Raw genomic sequence first — 10540 nt, 5'->3', positions numbered from 1 at the left:
AGCCTTAGGCAGTCATATTATTATTAATATTATTAGGGTGCTCCCAACGGTTATGTCTTTCAAGCCGTCCTCCTTTTAGTCCTTGAGGACACTATTAGCAGCAAATAGTCCAGTCTCTAGTCCAGCTTTTAGTCCTTATCCATGTCTATTTCAATCATATTCGTGGACGGAGGATTATGTTATATAGTGTAGTACCTTTTGCTTATTTAGTTGTACATTTAATTGATTAATTAATATAGTGGGTCCCAATTTATTTGAGGAAGTATGTTATTGTTGGTAATGTTTAGTCATGGGTTAGTCCTGAGAAGGAAGTGCTGATGTGGCACTGATGTGGCGGTTAATCATGGGAAGGGAGGAACTTCACCATTGGGACTTTGGGAGCACCCTTATTATACTGTATAAACTAGTTTATAACCCGCGATTTCGCGGGTTTTTGAAATAAGATATCATGAAACCTATTTTGAAAGTAATAAGAAATGTATTGCAATTGAATAATTATTGACATATGAAAAAAGGATAAATATGGTGGAATATGATTCATAATGTTATAAAAGCATTTATATACAATAAATCAAACAATTAAGTAATACGTATTAGTATACAATTGTTTAATAAATCCATAATTACATAATCCATAATAAGTATGAAAAAAAAGTGAATAGTAAAGAAACAAAAATGTACATTTCATGTCCGTGTCAAGTAATGAATCTTTAATGCATCTAATTAAGTAGAGTCTAAGGGATTTTGGGTCAAAATGCACCATGACAAAAGAAAAGCAGTGAGCGTTTAGGCTCAATTTCATGAAGTTGCAGTACACTTAATTAGAGTAATTAAATGGGCCACTAGAAATAAAAATCATAATGAGTCATCTATAGTATTATCTTTAGTTACAAAGATGCATAATAACAATCAAATGAGACACTTACATAACAACATTTACAAAACATAAACTTAACTTATTTGGTTTGGCACACTTAACAATACTATTTGAAGGCACAATAGGTACTTAAACATTCAGCCTCTGATCTCATCATTATTCTTTACATATTCAAGCGCTTTCTCTTTGAATTTGGAAGCTCCCTGACCACAATATTAAATTAGTAAAAACCTTTTGTAAGCTAGGTTGCCGGTGTATCCATTCACAAAACTAACCAGGGTTTCAGAACTAAGTCGAATAAAGTAACCACTTCTAGTCAAAAATTATCACCGTCACGCATCTTACAACACCAAACTCCATCTGAATATTCTATGATAATTGCAAAAAGATTTCACTACTATTCCAAATAAATAAAAGAATAACTTAACTAATGAGATATCATCTTCCAGACACGTTAATGTAGTTGAGTGAAGATCTTCATGCTTTTTCCATATATAAGTACACAAAGTCGATAGGCTCGTGTCAGGTGTCAAAACCTGGATAACAACATATTGATTAGATTATTACATTTTTAACCACCGAAGTGACTGAATATATTTTTGGGGTTCGATTTGACCATATATAATGATTTGAATGTGTATTATAGAAGTTCATTTGTCTTGTACTTATGTTGTTAGGTAAAATGTAATTAATGGTCTACAGTTCTTAAGAGGGTCAAAAGGGGTTGCTGGTGGAGTATTTTCATGATGTATCTTACAAAATCAAGCTGTCCCATATGGATGACACCCTTCTACTTGTACGATGGTAATTTGGTACAGATATACTTCCTGTATTTCAGAACATTTAGCTGCGGAAATAGTATATGGGTTTCCATTCAAGTATAACAAATAGATCACTCTACAAAATTACAATCAACAATAAAATTAATTCAATTATTAAGGTATTAACAATGAAATAGTATATTAACGAAATAAAGAAATTAGTGAGTATGCGCTTTTTACCAGTTAAACGGCTAACAATGTTCAATCTATCACAATGCTATGTAATACATCTTTGTATACCACACTTTCCTACTTCTGCGACTGCTTGCTTTCAGTGTCGAATATATGTTGATCTAACCACTTCATAAATTTCGATCCTGTACTTAATCAGATGCAGCCAATCAGATGCAGAAGAAATGCAAATATAACTTTCATTTACTTTTAGAAACGTGAAACTTTATATTAAAAGAAAATAGCAGTGCAATAAATGCAACGACTATATTCAAATGATGAGATAAAATTTGTTGGATGAATACTCACTTTCCTTTAAAATAGAACCCGATCCTCGATCATCAATAACTCCAGGATGTCTAAGTCCGCTGATTGTTCTGTTTAACTACACATCATAGCAGTTTTCAACTTTTTATATCACACGACCAGTTAAACAGGTGATTAAGTGTGAATGTGAACATGTAGGCCACATAATATATATCTCACAAAGTGTGAATGCAAACAATTTTGTGAGTAGAATGAAGCTGACCTTTGAAAATATAGTCGACGGGTCATCGAAATCCGAAAGAGAGCTTACACCTGGTTCCTGTAAAGAATGAGATTTAGAAAAAACTTTGATAACTATAATTTTACAATATGCACTAATAAGAGTAACTGATAATACTATAAGAAAATGGAAGTTAGAAATGTATTAGGAAGGATGTACCTTAGAACCTACAAATTCACATACCTTAGCAATGGCATTTAAATATCCTATTAGCAAATCATGGAATTCTTTATTGTCAAATTCTAAACTAAATCAAGACTCATGTAGAGATTTCATGAATCAATTGAATCGAAAAAACTTACACAGGAACTTAAACCATGTATATGGGACAAATGAAATTAGAAAACATGAACTAAAGTCACATGTGTCATATAGAAGTTACCATATAGAAGTTACTGTCATCGGATTTCATGATCAACATTCATCAACAATGCTGGACGTACAGAGATTTACTCAGAAGTCTAGGTAGATTGAAAACCCACCATTTTCGACTTTGCTGATGTACTTTTGCAATACAGAACGGGTGTAGGTGCAACCACTTTTTTAGTAAACTTCCCTGATAAAAGCCTCACAAGAAGGTAAGAAATATGAAGTATCATGAGATACTATAGTGTCTACATTCTTCGATTAAAAGTGTTAAACAATTAAACCTAAGTTATAACTTGTATTAAAATTAAAATATAGAAAGCACTATCTGCTTCCATGGACCTTCAGGAAAAAATATAGGAGTTGCCTGTATGAAAGTCGGTAATTCTTTTACACTTGAATACATTGCAAACACTCGAAAGTTACTGCAACTCAATCATTGCAAAACAAAAGTTTACAAACACAAAAGTGCAACATTATTTAAAACTAAAAGTAAGTAAGCATAAAGTATCATTTGCCTTGAATTTATTAAGGTCAGTGGAGATTTTGGCGGGAGATTTTCAAACGCCAATTTTGCCATAATTTGAGTGTTCTCGTTCGATTTCTTTCAATTTTTCTTCGTTTTTCTGCTAAATCACTGTTAAAACACTTCTATTACACCTAATCGTAAGCAATCATAGCCTTGATCTGTGTTTTTAAGGTAATCATGTCAACAAAACGTAGATCTTCGAGGAGAAAAATCAAAATGTCGATCAAATTCTCAAATACAGTTCATAACACGAAAGAGAAGGATATTGTTAGTGTACATAATAGTGTAAGTGATGAAACTGAACATATGGATGAAGTATTGAATGAATGTTCGAACAAAGGTGAGGAGATGAGCTCGGTTAGTGCTAATCAGAAGAATTACTCTCTCAGCGATGATCAGTTTCCATCGCTAGGTAATATAGATAATAATTGTGATTCTCCTGTTCATAATACTGTGAATAATATAGATGTTGATATTATGGTTGAATCACCTGCTAATATGGAAAATACCATGAAGAATAACTCTGTTAAGGTGAATTTAGTTGTAAATGTGAATAAGGAAAAGAATACATATGCTAAAATGGCTAATGATAGGTTGGATAAGAAATTGAGTTATATTCCTCTTACTATTGATAGTGATGGAAATGAAATTGTTGTGTTTGATGAGGAGTTTGTGACAGAAAGTTGTATTAAATGGAACACAACTGCCTATGGCTATGTAATTGGGGGTAACATGCCTTATGGCATGCTTAATTACAATTTGAGGAAGATAAGGAGTAAGTTTGGATTGAATGAGATCAGTATGGATAGTAAACATATCTGTTATTTCATATTTAAGACTGTTGAAGGGATGGATAAGGTGATTCAACAAGGTCCATGGTTAGTTAATGGCAAACCTTTGTTTGTTGCTAAATGGACTCCTGATGTGGATATTGAGAAGATAGAGCCTTCTAGATTACCTGTATGGGTCAAGATGAATAATATCCCTTTGGAAGCATGGAATACAAAGGGTATTAGTGCTATAGCTAGCAAAGTGGGCAAACCTATTCAAATGGACAGCATGACTGCTACAATGTGTCATAAAGGTTTTGGCAGGGCAAATTATGCTCATGTTATGATTGAACTAGAAGCAGGAAAGGGGTATGTTGACCATGTGGATATTCACTACAAGGATAAGATGAACATAACAAAAGGTATTAAGAAAGTAGATGTGGATTATGATTGGAAACCTGCATTATGCAGTCACTGTGCAGTCTTCGGTCACAATCATGACATGTGTAAGGTTAGACCAAGAACAAAAGCTGATATTGAGGAAAAAGAAAGGAAGGAAGTGAAGAATAAAGAAGATGATGGATTTGTTAAAGTTCAACATAAAAAGAAAATTGAAAAGCAAGAAATGGCAACTGAAGGTAAACAGAAAGTCACTATTAAGCAAGTTTATGTGCCAAAGAAAGTGGTTACTAAAATGAAGATTCCATTGAATAAGTGGACATTAAGTGCTCAGAACACAAAGGATCTAAGAGTAAGTATGAATAAGTATGCTGTATTGTCAGAGAATGAAAGTGACGATGATATCAACAATGTGGAAAAGATGGTTGCTAATGCTAATTCACAAAGTGATGAGGACATTATCACTGATAAACAGTGTATGAGGCAGTGGGGGTTAATGAATTGGATGGAAAAGGATAAGGGGTCCTGGAGGAGTCTTATTGATTTTTTTGATGGATTTCAAAATTGCAAGCTGGAACATTAGAGGTATGTATAATTTGAATAAGCAAGATGAATTGAAGAAGTTTTTAAGTGAAGAAAATATTAGTGTATGTGCTATATTAGAGACTCATTTAAAGCCAACAAGTATCTCTAATGCATGCAGTTATGTATTTGGTTCTTGGACTTGGCAGTCAAATGTTAACTTAAGTCCTAACAGTTGCAGAGGTATTGTGGGATAGGATAGCAATATTGTGAATGTTATGATTCTCCAAGTTGCAAGACAAGCTATATTTTGCCTTGTAGAATCTATTGATAAAAGTATTAAAACTTTTTGTAGTTTTATTTATGCAAGCAATGGGGGAAGGGAAAGACATATGTTATGGAATGATTTGAAGGTTCATGCTAGCATATCTACTGGTCAGCCATGGATTCTAATGGGTGATTTTAATATCACAAGAAGTATTAATGAGTTTAGTTCAGGGTGCTCACATGATAGTGATGAAATGGAGGACTTCATTAATTGTATCAATGCAATTAAAGTAGAAGATGTGGGTAGTAGTGGTTGATAATGCTAAAAACAAACATCTATTTCATAGCATTATCCCTCAAGAAAGACAATCTTTTAGTTGCAATTGTTCTATTTACAAGTGATATTCGTTTAAATAATAAAAGGTGAAGACAAAAGACAGATTCAACGAATTGAAGACGCAAACGACCAAAAAGCTCAAAAGTACAAAGTACAATCAAAGTGGTTCAAATTATTGATGAGAAACGTCTCAAAATTACAAGAGTACAAGACGCTAAACGCAAAATACAAGATATTAAATTGTACGAAAGGACGCTCGAAAATTCGGAACCGAGACCAAAGTCAACTCTCAACGCTCGACGCAACGGACTAAAAATTACAAGTCAACTATGCACATAAATATAATATAATATTTAAATAATTCTTAAAATTATTTATATATTATATATTATATTTAAAAACCGTCGACAGAAGAAACAAGCTCGAGTGAGCTGGAAAAGCAGGCCATGCGATCGCATGGCCTGGCAGTTATAAAGCCATGCGATCGCATGGTGAATAGTACCAGGCCACATTCCTATAAAAGCATGCTCTGGTCGACTGATATATCCATCCTATCTCTATATCTATAAACGTATGTATATATATATATATATATATATAATATATATATATATATATATATATATATATATATATATATATTTTAATTTTAATTTTAATTTTAATTTATAATAATAAGGGTATGATAGCGAATGTTGTAAGGGTGTAAGTTGTAGAAACCCGTCCTAATCCATCTGGACAAAGTCCATATCGATTACAAACGATTCATAATAGTTGATTACATCGCGAGGTTCTTGACCTCTATATGATACATTTTACAAACATTGCATTCATTTTTAAAAGACAAACTTTCATTTCATCGAAAGTTGACGACATGCATAACATTTCATAATATATCTAATCTATAAATGACTTGATAATAATCTTGATGAAATCGACGACTCGAATGCAATGTCATTTGAAATATGTCATGAATGACTCCAAGTAATGTCTCTAAAATGAGCAAATGCACAGCGGAAGATTTCTTTCATACCTGAGAATAAACATGCTTTAAAGTGTCAACCAAAAGGTTGGTGAGTTCATTAGTTTAACATAAATAATCATTTCCATCAATTTTAATAGACCACAAGATTTTCATTTCCAGTTCTCATAAATAAACGTCCCATGCATAGAGACAAAAATATCATTCATATGGATTGAACACCTGGTAACCGACATTAACGAGATGCATATAAGAATATCCCCATCATTCCGGGATCCTCCTTCGGACATGATATAAATTTCGAAGTACTAAAGCATCCAGTACTTTGGATGGGGTTTGTTAGGCCCAATAAATCTATCTTTAGGATTCGCGTCAATTAGGGTGTCTGTTCCCTAATTCTTAGATTACTAGACTTTAATAAAAAGGGGCATATTCGATTTCGATAATTCAACCATATAATGTAGTTTCGATTACTTGTGTGTATTGCGTAAAACATTTATAAAAGCGCATGCATTCTCAGTCCCAAAAATATATATTGCAAAAGCATTTAAAAAGGGAGTAATGAAACTCACGCATATAAATATTGTAAAACAGTTAATAAAGCATTTGCATGTATTCTCAGCCCAAAAGTGTAAAGAGTAAAAAGGGCAAATGAAACTCACCATACTGTATTTCGTAGTAAAATATATATAACGTCATTTTACAAGTGCAAGGTTGGCCTCGAATTCACGAACCTATATTAATTATATATTTTTATATGTTGGTCAATATTTGTTTAATAATTTAGTTCAAGTCATAGTGTATCACAATCCTAATGCTCTAGACTAATATACAAAAGTCAACAAAAGTCAATTTGACTAGAAATCATTTCCAAAATTTATACATGATTATTATATAGTTTAAATATCGTCGTTTTATATTTTTAAATATTTCTAAAAGATTTATTATAGTAAATAATATATTTCATTTATTATTAAAATTTATATGATAAAAGTATACTGTTATATATCTTAAGTAATAAAATTTATAAAGTTCATTTAATATAATATGATAGGTAGTATTGACGTAATTATATTACACGCAGTAAAATATCTTTATATTACATATTTATTTGATAAAATAACATTGATAATAATAATAAGTAAAAGTTGTATTATTTTGTAATAATAATTATTATTATTCTATTAATTAAAATATTAATATTTATATTTACTAAAAATGATATTATGGTAAAATGATAATTCTAGTTATGATAACATCAATATTTACGATACTTTAAATAATAATAATAATGATAAAATAGTAAGAACGATACTTTTATCTAAATCAATTTCTTACAATATTTTAAATTTCATCATGATACTCATACTCATTATTTCCTAATCGATTTGTTAGTAGTTTTTAAATCGTCTTTTATTTTGCATCCACTTTTAATGGTAATATTAATAATCATAATAATTAAGTGTTACTAATATTAGTTTTAATTATAATTCTAATAATAATAATATTAATACTAATAACTATTTTAATGATAAAAATACTAATAATATTAATTATAACTTTAACTATAATAACAATAGTAATAATAGTAAAAATAACAATTTCTAAAAATAATACTTTTTTATTGATAACCATAATAATAATAATAATAATAATAATAATAATAATAATAATAATAATAATAATAATAATAATAATTTGATAAAACTAGAATGACGATAATAACGACGATAATAATAATCATTTTTACAAAAATTCAATTGACTATAACTTCTAATCCGTTCATCGAAACCATTCGGTATCTAAATGAAAAGTTCTTAGTTTTTCGCTAGCTTTCCAATGACATGCATATCTTATACCTTATCTCAATCGCATATGTAACTAATTCAGGATTCAACATAACCTATCTAAGGGCAATATCAAAAATACAAGCATGCATAATCCTATTTTCTCGAGCACTAGTTAGGGATACACTATTAATATGTAAAAATTTATTTACAAGTACTCACGTATCAATATTGAGATTCAATATTGCAGGAAAGGTACGTAGACACAACGGAGATGATAAACGCTAAATTGAACTCATGAGCATACCCATGATCCATACCCATAACCTCCATAGCTATAACCCATAATTTCCTTAGCCCTATCCTACTCGAAAAGCAACTTTGAAAACTCGTTTTAGATCACTCGAGCAACACTCCGTCGTAGTATTTTATGTATAAATAATAAATATACTACTAGTAATAATAAAAATAATTTTAATTTTGATAATAATAATAATAATAATAATAATTAAAATAAAATAAATAATATTCGGAGTGTATATCTTATACAGAGATCGAGTGAAATATGATGGATGAATCTAGTCGCACAATTTGAGTTTTATAGACCCGATCTGGGACCCACACTTCCGCAATCACGGACGTTTGATGAAATAATGGTCCACATTTGTGGAATCTTTAAAACAGCTCATTTCCCATTACCAACGTTTCATGTCTTATATATGTATATATTTATATTTATTTAATATATAATATATTTAATCTTTATAATTAATTAAATATTATATTATATTTACGCTCATGGTAAAAATATAATTTTTACAAAAATGACTCGTACGTTGTCACTCAACTTATGTACCACTTTCGGTTTTTCGAGCGCACTTTCGTACGTTTAGAAAACTAGCCTTTTACGTTACGTGACGCGTACCTTTAATAATAATTTGACTTATTTATCAGTAAACTACTTTATGAAAATGTATCTTATAAAATTTGAGCGTCGTGGTCATTTGCTTCTATGAATCAGTGGCTCTTTGTTTACCAAAATATTTTATTTTAAATTGAGACGTTTTATGACGAGGTTAAAATATATAGATACATTTTTAGAAATATAAATTTGTATCCAAAATCTTTCATCTAACAATATAACATTTAGTTTTTCAAAGCTATTTATTTTTCAAATTTTATTTTTTTTATTTTATTTAGGAAAATAGTTTAGCGCGTAATATTTTTCTTTTTAAGAATATAAATGGATATAAGCACTAATCGTTTTTAAATATCAATTGCGTCACTAGGCGGGTGTTACTACCGTATACTTAATTTGAAAACATATATATTTAATGAATACGTTTTAATTACACGTTACAACCAATATTTCAACTTACGTTTATTTATTCAAAGGCAGCTTAGATAGACAAGTCCTGTTATATGAAAAAGTGTTTTCGTACAGTTGAAAACTACATTAATTGATTACTATGGAATTCCATCGACAAACATATGGAACCAAATTACTATATTGTAAAGTATTTATACTTAATATTTCATTAACGTTATCAAGTTATAATATATACGCGTATTCATATATAATCATTTACGTTCGTTTAATGGTTCGTGAATCATTGGAATTTGGTCGAGGTTAAATGAATAATTCAAAACACTTCTAAAAAAAAATTGAGACTCAACATTACTGACTTTGCTTATCGTGTCGAAATCATTTTAAGTTTAAATTTTGTCGGAAATTCCCGAGTCGTCACATAAGTCAAAATTCTGTCCGTGTAACGCTACGCTATTTTTAATCACTGTAAGTTATGGTTAATGTTATTTTTAAATTAATTTCTCGTAGCTAAGTTATTATTATGCTTATTTAATGCCGAAGTAATCATGATGTTGGGCTAAATACTAAAATTGGGTAATTGAGCTTTGTACCATAATTGGAGTTTGGATAAAAGAATGACACTTGTAGAAATTAGACTATGGGCTATTAATGGGCTTTATATTAACTAAACGACACCTCGTTAATTTAATATATAGACTTATAATTTGACGTATTTAAATTCATACTTTAAATTCGAATTTTTTTTTTTTTTTTTTTTTAGAACTTTAGAAACTAAAATGGTTTCCTTTTTGATGTAATACGGATAGCGCGAAGAGATAACTAATTTCGGACAAGG

This window comes from Rutidosis leptorrhynchoides, chromosome 2 (genome assembly GCF_046630445.1).
Source record: "Rutidosis leptorrhynchoides isolate AG116_Rl617_1_P2 chromosome 2, CSIRO_AGI_Rlap_v1, whole genome shotgun sequence".
NCBI classification, from domain to species: Eukaryota; Viridiplantae; Streptophyta; class Magnoliopsida; order Asterales; family Asteraceae; genus Rutidosis; species Rutidosis leptorrhynchoides.
Note: the sequence above shows the minus strand (reverse complement) of the source record.